The following is a 12,500-nucleotide window of genomic DNA, read 5'->3' on the forward strand; positions in this document are numbered from 1 at the left end:
GGCGGCAGCCGGTCCCCAAACACCAGCCGGGGACCGGCCCACAGGAGGCGGCAGCCGGTCCCCAAACACCAGCCGGGGACCGGCCCACAGGAGGCGGCAGCCAGTCCCCAAACACTGGCCGGGGAGTGGCACAAATTCTAAGTCCCACGAGCCCCTGGTGACCCGACAATCGGACTTAGTGCAATTTTCCAAGTGCTGCAAGCCAATGTTGGCCCGACAAGTCCCCAAACGGCAGCCCGGTTTTGAGCCACTAGTGTCGGCCTATAAGTCCCCAAACACCGGCCCGGTTTTACGACCACTAGTCCCCCAACACTAGCCCGGGATTCAGCCACTAGTGGCGGGCACAATTCCCCAAACACCGGTCCGATAATACGCGCGCATATCCCCAAACACCGGTCCGATAATACGCGCGCATATCCCCAAACACCGGTCCGATAATACGCGCGCATATCCCCAAACACCGGCCCGGATTTCAGCCACTAGTGGCGGGCACAAGTCCCCCAACACTAGCCAAGTTCTCAGCCACTAGTGGCGGGCACAATTCCCCAAACACCGGTCCGATAATACGCGCGCATATCCCCAAACACCGGCCCGATAATACGCGCACAATTCCCCAAACACCGGCGCGGATTTCAGCCACTATTGGCGGGCACAAGTCCCCCAACACTAGCCCGGGATTCAGCCACTAGTGGCGGGCACGATTCCCCAAACACCGGTCCGATAATACGCGCGCATATCCCCAAACACCGGCCCGATAATACGCGCACAATTCCCCAAACACCGGCCCGGATTTCAGCCACTAGTGGCGGGCACAAGTCCCCCAACACTAGCCAAGTTCTCAGCCACTAGTGGCGGGCACAATTCCCCAAACACCGGTCCGATAATACGCGCGCATATCCCCAAACACCGGCCCGATAATACGCGCACAATTCCCCAAACACCGGCGCGGATTTCAGCCACTATTGGCGGGCACAAGTCCCCCAACACTAGCCCGGGATTCAGCCACTAGTGGCGGGCACGATTCCCCAAACACCGGTCCGATAATACGCGCGCATATCCCCAAACACCGGCCCGATAATACGCGCACAATTCCCCAAACACCGGCCCGATAATACGCGCGCAATTCCCCAAACACCGGCCCGATAATACGCGCACATTTCCCCAAACACCGGCGCGGATTTCAGCCACTATTGGCGGGCACAAGTCCCCCAACACTAGCCCGGGATTCAGCCACTATTGGCGGGCACAAGTCCCCCAACACTAGCCCGGGATTCAGCCACTAGTGGCGGGCACGATTCCCCAAACACCGGCCCGGCGCTGAGTATATGGCCTCCGAAAGGCCCATACATTCAGACGGGTCCATGTATTTTCAACGACAGCAGCAGTACCGCCAAAATCCATGCAGCGGCGCTGGATTTATGGCCTCCGAAAGGCCCATTCATTCAGACGGGTCCATGTATTTTCAGCGACAGCCGCAGTACCGCCAAAATCCATGCAGAGGCGCTGAGTTTATGGCCTCCGAAAGGCCCATTCATTCAGACGGGTCCATGTATTTTCAGCGACAGCAGCAGTACCGCCAAAATCCATGCAGCGGCGCTGTATTTATGGCCTCCGAAAGGCCCATTCATTACCAACGGGGCTGCAGTAGCATCCCGCGGCCACGCAGGGGCAGATATTGTGAGGGAATTACATGGTAGTGGACGGAGCGCCCATGCATTTCCAATGGGAGTGCAGTACCTCAAAAATCCGCTCCAAGCCACCGAACTTGAGGGCCCGACGTTCCCTCAACACTAGCCCAGTGCAATCGACATTTCGTTCTGTGTACATTGTTACACAGAATGACAATACAAGGGAATTATTATTATTATTATTATTATTATGTATTCAGCCACTAGTGGCGGGCACAATACCCCAAACACTGGCCCGGCGCTGGCTGAGTTTATGGCCTCTGAAAGGCCCATACATTCAGACGGGTCCATGTATTTTCAGTTTTCCGTAGCAGGTGTGATTGTTTGTTTAATTAGGTAGTTTGTGTTGGTGACGGTGTTCCTAACTGTGGTGGCTTGTTTGTAGAATGTGGGGCCCTGCGTTTGTGTTATGTTGATTTCTGGTAATTTACTTTTTACTAAGTAGTCTTTCAGGTTTTTGTTTCTTTTAAAGGCTGAGATGATTTTGTAATCTTGGATTATGCTTGTGTTCTGTAGTGTCTGATTTATATTTTGTCCATTCATTCAGACGGGTCCATGTATTTTCAGCGACAGCCGCAGTACCGCCAAAATCCATGCAGCGGCGCTGGATTTATGGCCTCCGAAAGGCCCATTCATTCAGACGGGTCCATGTATTTTCAGCGACAGCCGCAGTACCGCCAAAATCCATGCAGAGGCGCTGAGTTTATGGCCTCCGAAAGGCCCATTCATTCAGACGGGTCCATGTATTTTCAGCGACAGCAGCAGTACCGCCAAAATCCATGCAGCGGCGCTGTATTTATGGCCTCCGAAAGGCCCATTCATTACCAACGGGGCTGCAGTAGCATCCTGCGGCCACGCAGGGGCAGATATTGTGAGGGAATTACATGGTAGTGGACGGAGCGCCCATGCATTTCCAATGGGAGTGCAGTACCTCAAAAATCCGCTCCAAGCCACCGAACTTGAGGGCCCGACGTTCCCTCAACACTAGCCCAGTGCAATCGACATTTCGTTCTGTGTACATTGTTACACAGAATGACAATACAAGGGAATTATTATTATTATTATTATTATTATGTATTCAGCCACTAGTGGCGGGCACAATACCCCAAACACTGGCCCGGCGCTGGCTGAGTTTATGGCCTCTGAAAGGCCCATACATTCAGACGGGTCCATGTATTTTCAGTTTTCCGTAGCAGGTGTGATTGTTTGTTTAATTAGGTAGTTTGTGTTGGTGACGGTGTTCCTAACTGTGGTGGCTTGTTTGTAGAATGTGGGGCCCTGCGTTTGTGTTATGTTGATTTCTGGTAATTTACTTTTTACTAAGTAGTCTTTCAGGTTTTTGTTTCTTTTAAAGGCTGAGATGATTTTGTAATCTTGGATTATGCTTGTGTTCTGTAGTGTCTGATTTATATTTTGTCCATTCATTCAGACAGGTCCATGTATTTTCAGCGACAGCCGCAGTACCGCCAAAATCCATGCAGCGGCGCTGGATTTATGGCCTCCGAAAGGCCCATTCATTCAGACGGGTCCATGTATTTTCAGCGACAGCCGCAGTACCGCCAAAATCCATGCAGAGGCGCTGAGTTTATGGCCTCCGAAAGGCCCATTCATTCAGACGGGTCCATGTATTTTCAGCGACAGCAGCAGTACCGCCAAAATCCATGCAGCGGCGCTGTATTTATGGCCTCCGAAAGGCCCATTCATTCCCAACGGGGCAGCAGTAGCATCGCGCGGCCACGCGGGGGCAGATATTGTGAGGGAATTACATTGTAGTGGACGGAGCGCCCATGCATTTCCAATGGGAGTGCAGTACCTCAAAAATCCGCTCCAAGCCACCGAACTTGAGGGCCCGACGTTCCCTCAACACTAGCCCAGTGCAATCGACATTTCGTTCTGTGTACATTGTTACACAGAATGACAATACAAGGGAATTATTATTATTATTATTATTATTATGTATTCAGCCACTAGTGGCGGGCACAATACCCCAAACACTGGCCCGGCGCTGGCTGAGTTTATGGCCTCCGAAAGGCCCATACATTCAGACGGGTCCATGTATTTTCAGTTTTCCGTAGCAGGTGTGATTGTTTGTTTAATTAGGTAGTTTGTGTTGGTGACGGTGTTCCTAACTGTGGTGGCTTGTTTGTAGAATGTGGGGCCCTGCGTTTGTGTTATGTTGATTTCTGGTAATTTACTTTTTACTAAGTAGTCTTTCAGGTTTTTGTTTCTTTTAAAGGCTGAGATGATTTTGTAATCTTGGATTATGCTTGTGTTCTGTAGTGTCTGATTTATATTTTGTCCATTCATTCAGACGGGTCCATGTATTTTCAGCGACAGCCGCAGTACCGCCAAAATCCATGCAGCGGCGCTGGGTTTATGGAATCCGAAAGGCCCATTCATTCAGACGGGTCCATGTATTTTCAACGACAGCCGCAGTACCGCCAAAATCCATGCAGCGGCGCTGTATTTATGGCCTCCGAAAGGCCCATTCATTCCCAACGGGGCAGCAGTAGCATCGCGCGGCCACGCGGGGGCAGATATTGTGAGGGAATTACATTGTAGTGGACGGAGCGCCCATGCATTTCCAATGGGAGTGCAGTACCTCAAAAATCCGCTCCAAGCCACCGAACTTGAGGGCCCGACGTTCCCTCAACACTAGCCCAGTGCAATCGACATTTCGTTCTGTGTACATTGTTACACAGAATGACAATACAAGGGAATTATTATTATTATTATTATTATTATGTATTCAGCCACTAGTGGCGGGCACAATACCCCAAACACTGGCCCGGCGCTGGCTGAGTTTATGGCCTCCGAAAGGCCCATACATTCAGACGGGTCCATGTATTTTCAGTTTTCCGTAGCAGGTGTGATTGTTTGTTTAATTAGGTAGTTTGTGTTGGTGACGGTGTTCCTAACTGTGGTGGCTTGTTTGTAGAATGTGGGGCCCTGCGTTTGTGTTATGTTGATTTCTGGTAATTTACTTTTTACTAAGTAGTCTTTCAGGTTTTTGTTTCTTTTAAAGGCTGAGATGATTTTGTAATCTTGGATTATGCTTGTGTTCTGTAGTGTCTGATTTATATTTTGTCCATTCATTCAGACGGGTCCATGTATTTTCAGCGACAGCCGCAGTACCGCCAAAATCCATGCAGCGGCGCTGAGTTTATGGCCTCCGAAAGGCCCATTCATTCAGACGGGTCCATGTATTTTCAGCGACAGCCGCAGTACCGCCAAAATCCATGCAGCGGCGCTGGGTTTATGGAATCCGAAAGGCCCATTCATTCAGACGGGTCCATGTATTTTCAACGACAGCCGCAGTACCGCCAAAATCCATGCAGCGGCGCTGTATTTATGGCCTCCGAAAGGCCCATTCATTCCCAACGGGGCAGCAGTAGCATCGCGCGGCCACGCGGGGGCAGATATTGTGAGGGAATTACATTGTAGTGGACGGAGCGCCCATGCATTTCCAATGGGAGTGCAGTACCTCAAAAATCCGCTCCAAGCCACCGAACTTGAGGGCCCGACGTTCCCTCAACACTAGCCCAGTGCAATCGACATTTCGTTCTGTGTACATTGTTACACAGAATGACAATACAAGGGAATTATTATTATTATTATTATTATTATGTATTCAGCCACTAGTGGCGGGCACAATACCCCAAACACTGGCCCGGCGCTGGCTGAGTTTATGGCCTCCGAAAGGCCCATACATTCAGACGGGTCCATGTATTTTCAGTTTTCCGTAGCAGGTGTGATTGTTTGTTTAATTAGGTAGTTTGTGTTGGTGACGGTGTTCCTAACTGTGGTGGCTTGTTTGTAGAATGTGGGGCCCTGCGTTTGTGTTATGTTGATTTCTGGTAATTTACTTTTTACTAAGTAGTCTTTCAGGTTTTTGTTTCTTTTAAAGGCTGAGATGATTTTGTAATCTTGGATTATGCTTGTGTTCTGTAGTGTCTGATTTATATTTTGTCCATTCATTCAGACGGGTCCATGTATTTTCAGCGACAGCCGCAGTACCGCCAAAATCCATGCAGCGGCGCTGAGTTTATGGCCTCCGAAAGGCCCATTCATTCAGACGGGTCCATGTATTTTCAGCGACAGCCGCAGTACCGCCAAAATCCATGCAGCGGCGCTGGGTTTATGGAATCCGAAAGGCCCATTCATTCAGACGGGTCCATGTATTTTCAACGACAGCCGCAGTACCGCCAAAATCCATGCAGCGGCGCTGTATTTATGGCCTCCGAAAGGCCCATTCATTCCCAACGGGGCAGCAGTAGCATCGCGCGGCCACGCGGGGGCAGATATTGTGAGGGAATTACATTGTAGTGGACGGAGCGCCCATGCATTTCCAATGGGAGTGCAGTACCTCAAAAATCCGCTCCAAGCCACCGAACTTGAGGGCCCGACGTTCCCTCAACACTAGCCCAGTGCAATCGACATTTCGTTCTGTGTACATTGTTACACAGAATGACAATACAAGGGAATTATTATTATTATTATTATTATTATGTATTCAGCCACTAGTGGCGGGCACAATACCCCAAACACTGGCCCGGCGCTGGCTGAGTTTATGGCCTCCGAAAGGCCCATACATTCAGACGGGTCCATGTATTTTCAGTTTTCCGTAGCAGGTGTGATTGTTTGTTTAATTAGGTAGTTTGTGTTGGTGACGGTGTTCCTAACTGTGGTGGCTTGTTTGTAGAATGTGGGGCCCTGCGTTTGTGTTATGTTGATTTCTGGTAATTTACTTTTTACTAAGTAGTCTTTCAGGTTTTTGTTTCTTTTAAAGGCTGAGATGATTTTGTAATCTTGGATTATGCTTGTGTTCTGTAGTGTCTGATTTATATTTTGTCCATTCATTCAGACGGGTCCATGTATTTTCAGCGACAGCCGCAGTACCGCCAAAATCCATGCAGCGGCGCTGAGTTTATGGCCTCCGAAAGGCCCATTCATTCAGACGGGTCCATGTATTTTCAGCGACAGCCGCAGTACCGCCAAAATCCATGCAGCGGCGCTGGGTTTATGGAATCCGAAAGGCCCATTCATTCAGACGGGTCCATGTATTTTCAACGACAGCCGCAGTACCGCCAAAATCCATGCAGCGGCGCTGTATTTATGGCCTCCGAAAGGCCCATTCATTCCCAACGGGGCAGCAGTAGCATCGCGCGGCCACGCGGGGGCAGATATTGTGAGGGAATTACATTGTAGTGGACGGAGCGCCCATGCATTTCCAATGGGAGTGCAGTACCTCAAAAATCCGCTCCAAGCCACCGAACTTGAGGGCCCGACGTTCCCTCAACACTAGCCCAGTGCAATCGACATTTCGTTCTGTGTACATTGTTACACAGAATGACAATACAAGGGAATTATTATTATTATTATTATTATTATGTATTCAGCCACTAGTGGCGGGCACAATACCCCAAACACTGGCCCGGCGCTGGCTGAGTTTATGGCCTCCGAAAGGCCCATACATTCAGACGGGTCCATGTATTTTCAGTTTTCCGTAGCAGGTGTGATTGTTTGTTTAATTAGGTAGTTTGTGTTGGTGACGGTGTTCCTAACTGTGGTGGCTTGTTTGTAGAATGTGGGGCCCTGCGTTTGTGTTATGTTGATTTCTGGTAATTTACTTTTTACTAAGTAGTCTTTCAGGTTTTTGTTTCTTTTAAAGGCTGAGATGATTTTGTAATCTTGGATTATGCTTGTGTTCTGTAGTGTCTGATTTATATTTTGTCCATTCATTCAGACGGGTCCATGTATTTTCAGCGACAGCCGCAGTACCGCCAAAATCCATGCAGCGGCGCTGAGTTTATGGCCTCCGAAAGGCCCATTCATTCAGACGGGTCCATGTATTTTCAGCGACAGCCGCAGTACCGCCAAAATCCATGCAGCGGCGCTGGGTTTATGGAATCCGAAAGGCCCATTCATTCAGACGGGTCCATGTATTTTCAACGACAGCCGCAGTACCGCCAAAATCCATGCAGCGGCGCTGTATTTATGGCCTCCGAAAGGCCCATTCATTCCCAACGGGGCAGCAGTAGCATCGCGCGGCCACGCGGGGGCAGATATTGTGAGGGAATTACATTGTAGTGGACGGAGCGCCCATGTATGGCCAATGCATTTCCAATGGGAGTGCAGTACCTCAAAAATCCGCTAGATGGCCCCGATCTTGAGGGCCCGGCGTTCCCTCAAGTGCCGATTTTATACCCCCTTCTCCAGCCGACAGCCAGAATTATATTAGGGACTCGCAATTTTGAGAGGTGAGCACCAGGGCTAATCAGCGGCCACCCGTGACCATTGAGTCCGACAGAGCAGAGGCTAGGGGCGGCCTCGCATCTCGCAATTACCGAGGGAAGATGCCGGTTCTCGAAAAATTTCTAAGTTTTTCAAATTTTAAAGTATTGAAGTATTTAGGGCGCTTCCCGCGGCCCTGGCTTTTGCATGTACCCCTCTAAGCTCCGGTTCTCGAAAAATGTCTAAGTTTTTCAAACTTTAAAGTATTGAAGCCGGACTTCCGCGGAGGCTGACAGGGGGCCTCCATCGAAGCACCCTTCACCCCCGGGTGAGCCGGCGTCGGCCCACGGGCCTGCCGGTTCCCCAACTGAGCGATTGGCACACGAGACCCGCCTCGGAGGGCCCACGTCGGCCGGCGCAAGCCGGTGTTCGGGCGTGCGGCTCCTCCGGCTTTGCGGGTCAAGCTCCAGCGCCGAGGATACTAGGCAAACGTTGGGCCCCCCCGAGCCGAGTGGATACCCGCCTCAGAAAGAGCTGGGGCGGTACGTACGGACGGCCTCACTAAGAGGGAACGGAAGCTACTAAAGCACACGTATAACTGTCCGATGTGCGAACGAAAGTGAGGCCGGACGAATCCGATACGAGTTACGAGTGAGGCGGGATCCACGGCTGGCACTCGCGGGGCCCTCTTGCGAAACCATGCCTCGGCGTGAACCTTTTGGCGGCAGAACCAAGACGAACCGAGGTCGAGCTTCCGTCTCGAGCCACACCCAGACGTCCGACCGTCGCGGAGCCCGACGCCACGCGTGCTAGGGCTCCGCGCGAAACATCGTTTCACGACACCCGCTCGTCAGCCCGTCCGAACGTATACGAGTGTCGCGCGGCCCCCCGGGCCCGGCTGTAGCCACAGCCTCGTCCCGGACCAGGGCCGCACCGCCACCAGCAGCGCCCCCCCGGCGGCAGACGCACTCTGGTTGATCCTGCCAGTAGCATATGCTTGTTTTCAAGATTAAGCCATGCATGTCTAAGTACGAATGGCCAGTACAGTGAAACTGCGAACGGCTCATTAAATCAGTTATGGTTCCTTTGATCGCTCCACCGTTACTTGGATAACTGTGGCAAATCCAGAGCTAATACATGCAAACGAGCGCCGACTCGCGGGCGGGGCTCCGGCCTCGCCCCGGGGACGCGTGCATTTATCAGACACAAAAACCCACGCGGTGTCCGGCGGGCGGGGGCTCAGCCGTCGCGCGCGTCCCCCGCGTCCGGCCTCCGCCTCTCCGGGCGGGGGCGTAAGCGGCGCGGGCGGCTCCGCGCGCGCCGGTCCTCGTTCCGCCGGCCCGGCCCCCCCTTTGTGTTGACTCAGGATAACCTCGTGCCGATCGCTCGCCCACCCGAGGCGGCGACGACTCATTCGAATGTCTGCCCTATCAACTTTCGATGGTAGACTCTGCGCCTACCATGGTGACCACGGGTAACGGGGAATCAGGGTTCGATTCCGGAGAGGGAGCATGAGAAACGGCTACCACATCCAAGGAAGGCAGCAGGCGCGCAAATTACCCACTCCCGACACGGGGAGGTAGTGACGAAAAATAACAATACGGGACTCGTTCGAGTCTCCGTAATTGGAATGAGCCGAACACAAACCCATCGGCCAGCATCCATTGGAGGGCAAGTCTGGTGCCAGCAGCCGCGGTAATTCCAGCTCCAATAGCGTATTTTAAAGTTGCTGCAGTTAAAAAGCTCCTAGTTGGACCCCGGGACGCGAGCTGACGGTCCGCCGCGAGGCGTGCATCCGTCTGTCCCAGCCCCTGCCTCTCGGCAAAAGCCCCCGTGATGCCCTTCGCTGGGTGTCACTCGCGGGGCCCGAAGCGTTTACTTTGAGGAAATTAGAGTGTTCAAAGCAGGCCACACGGCCGCCCCTGCATATCGCAGCTGGGAATAATGGAATAGGACTCCGGTTCTATTTTGTGGGTTGTCATGAACTGGGGCCATGATTAAGAGGGACGGCCGGGGGCATTCGTACTGCGCCGCTAGAGGTGAAATTCTTGGACCGGCGCAAGACGGACGAGAGCGAAAGCATTTGCCAAGAATGTTTTCATTAATCAAGAACGAAAGTCGGAGGTTCGAAGACGATCAGATACCGTCCTAGTTCCGACCATAAACGATGCCGACTCGCGATCCGGCGGCGTTATTCCCATGACCCGCCGAGCAGCACCCGGGAAACCGACCAAGTGTCTGGGTTCCGGGGGGAGTATTGTTGCAAAGCTGAAACTTAAAGGAATTGACGGAAGGGCACCACCAGGAGTGGAGCATGCGGCTTAATTTGACTCAACACGGGAAACCTCACCCGGCCCGGACACGGAAAGGATTGACAGATTGAAGGCTCTTTCTCGATACCGTGGGTGGTGGTGCATGGCCGTTCGTAGTTGGTGGAGCGATTTGTCTGGTTAATTCCGATAACGAACGAGACTCAAACATACTAAATAGTACCGCGGCCCCCCGCGCGGTCGGCGGCAGAAAACTTCTTAGAGGGACAAGTGGCTCTCAGCCACACGAGAATGAGCAATAACAGGTCTGTGATGCCCTTAGATGTCCGGGGCTGCACGCGCGCCACACTGAGCGTATAAGCGCGTCGTCTATCCCCGCGCCGGCAGGCGCGGGTAATCCTATGAACCCCGCTCGTGACAGGGCCTGGGGATTGCAATTATTTCCCACCAACGAGGAATTCCCAGTAAGCGCGGGTCATTAGCCTGCGTTGATTAAGTCCCTGCCCTTTGTACACACCGCCCGTCGCTACTACCGATCGGATGGCTTAGTGAGGTCCTCGGATAGTCCCCGCCGGGGCCGGCCCCGGCTCCGGCGGTGTGCCAGAAGACGGTCGAACTTGACTATCTAGAGGAAGTAAAAGTCGTAACAAGGTTTCTGTAGGTGAACCTGCAGAAGGATCATTAACGTACGAGCGGCAGCAGATCCGCCTCGGTACACCCCCGACGAGCCAGACGCCGAGGGCGGCGGGTCGTCGCAGGCGGAGGAAGAGGGTAGACCGGGACGGGACGGGACGGGGGGCGCGGCGCGGGTCACTCCCGGGCCGCGCGTCGGAGCGAGTTCGGCGGGCGCCACGCGGCGCGGCGCGAGGCGAGAAAAGGCGGCGGGCGATGTCGCGCTACCTCCGTGCGAGCGGGGTAGCGCGCTCGTCCGACGACCCCAGTAGCGCGGCGCGGCGCGACGACAGGCGACCGCCAGCGACGGGCGAAAGGCGGCGGCCGTGCGCGGGACCCCCGTAACCGGGGAATCCCCCTATGCCGACGACCCTAGCTCGGCGCGGTTCTCGCGCTTCCGGCGCGCGCTTCCGGGGCGGCACTCGCCTCGACGACCTCCCGTCCTTTAAAGGTAACGGTTCGGGCCGGCGCCCCGGCGTCCGTCCGCCCGTCGGTGTCGCGTGTCCGTGCGGCGCGGGGCTGCTCTCGGCGAGGGTCGCCGAGCAAGCGGATCCCCGCACGGATCACAACGGCCGTATGGCGGCGGCGTCGGGACGCCCGCCCGAGACGAAGGTTCAGGGCGACGAAACGGTGCTCCCACCGGCTACCTTTTTCCCCGGCCAAACGCGTCCGTCGGCCGGAGCCCTCGAGGGGCCGCGTAGCGCGCGCGTGGGCCGGCCCCCGGACACCGGAGTCCCTCCCGGGGCTCCGGACACCGGGGGTTCGGTTCCGCGCGGTCCGCCGCGGTCTCCTCTGTCCATCCATAGTCCGGGCAGGCCGCGGCCGGGTCGGGGGCCAGTCCCCCCTCGGTGTCAGCGCGGTCGCGCCGCCCTTGTAAACCAAACCCACTCGCTGACGGGTAGCAACACCCAAAGCGTCGCTTCGCGGCGCGGCGGGGCTTCCAAGTCGGATGGCCTTCCGGGGTCCGGGTAGGAGACGCCGGGGGCCGGCCTCAGCGCCGAGCCCCCGACCTACCCGGCGAGTCCGGTCGCCGAGTCGTGTCAGGCCCGAGCGGGAGACGCCGGGCGCCGGCCTCAGCGCCGAGCGCCCGACCTACCCGGGCCGACGCACGTCTCGGGCGCCGTCGCGGCCCCGAGCGGGAGACGCCGGGCGCCGGCCTCAGCGCCGCGCGCCCGACCCGCTCGGCTCGTCGCGGCGTCGCGCGTATCGCGCCCGTCGGTAACCGCGCCGCGGGTTAGGGGCTCGCTCGCGGGAGCGACCGAACGGCACCCGCGGCGCGTTCGTCTCCGGTACAAACCCTGTCGTGAATTTGTCTCCGATCGTCCCGGGCGGACGTAAAAGGGCCCAAACGTACGACTCTTAGCGGTGGATCACTCGGCTCGTGCGTCGATGAAGAACGCAGCTAGCTGCGAGAACTAATGTGATTTGCAGGACACATTGATCATCGACACTTTGAACGCACATTGCGGCCCCGGTTTTACCCCGGGGCCACGCCTGTCTGAGCGGCGCTTTCCAATCGATCGGACGCGGGCCGGGCCCTCCGCGACATTCCGCCGGTCCGTCCGGCGGGTGGCGCGAGAACCCGGTCCGCGCGGGCGAGGCTCGGGCCCTCCGCGACATTCCGCCGGTCCGCCCG

The 12,500-nt window shown here is 55.1% G+C and overlaps 2 non-coding genes across 2 annotated transcripts; both read left to right on the forward strand.

The window, feature by feature from the left end:
• Positions 1 to 8,889: 8,889 nt before the first annotated feature.
• On the forward strand, positions 8,890 to 10,876 carry LOC148345413 (18S ribosomal RNA). Its single transcript, XR_015848603.1, has one exon. It is a non-coding gene; the product is annotated as an 18S ribosomal RNA (ribosomal RNA).
• A 1,342-nt stretch (positions 10,877 to 12,218) lies between these two features.
• On the forward strand, positions 12,219 to 12,372 carry LOC148345414 (5.8S ribosomal RNA). The gene has a single exon (XR_015848613.1). It is a non-coding gene; the product is annotated as a 5.8S ribosomal RNA (ribosomal RNA).
• The last annotated feature ends 128 nt before the right edge of the window (positions 12,373 to 12,500 follow it).

Source organism: Urocampus carinirostris, unplaced genomic scaffold (genome assembly GCF_059441175.1).
Source record: "Urocampus carinirostris isolate Australia breed hairy pipefish unplaced genomic scaffold, RoL_Ucar_1.0 HiC_scaffold_46, whole genome shotgun sequence".
Taxonomy (NCBI): Eukaryota; Metazoa; Chordata; class Actinopteri; order Syngnathiformes; family Syngnathidae; genus Urocampus; species Urocampus carinirostris.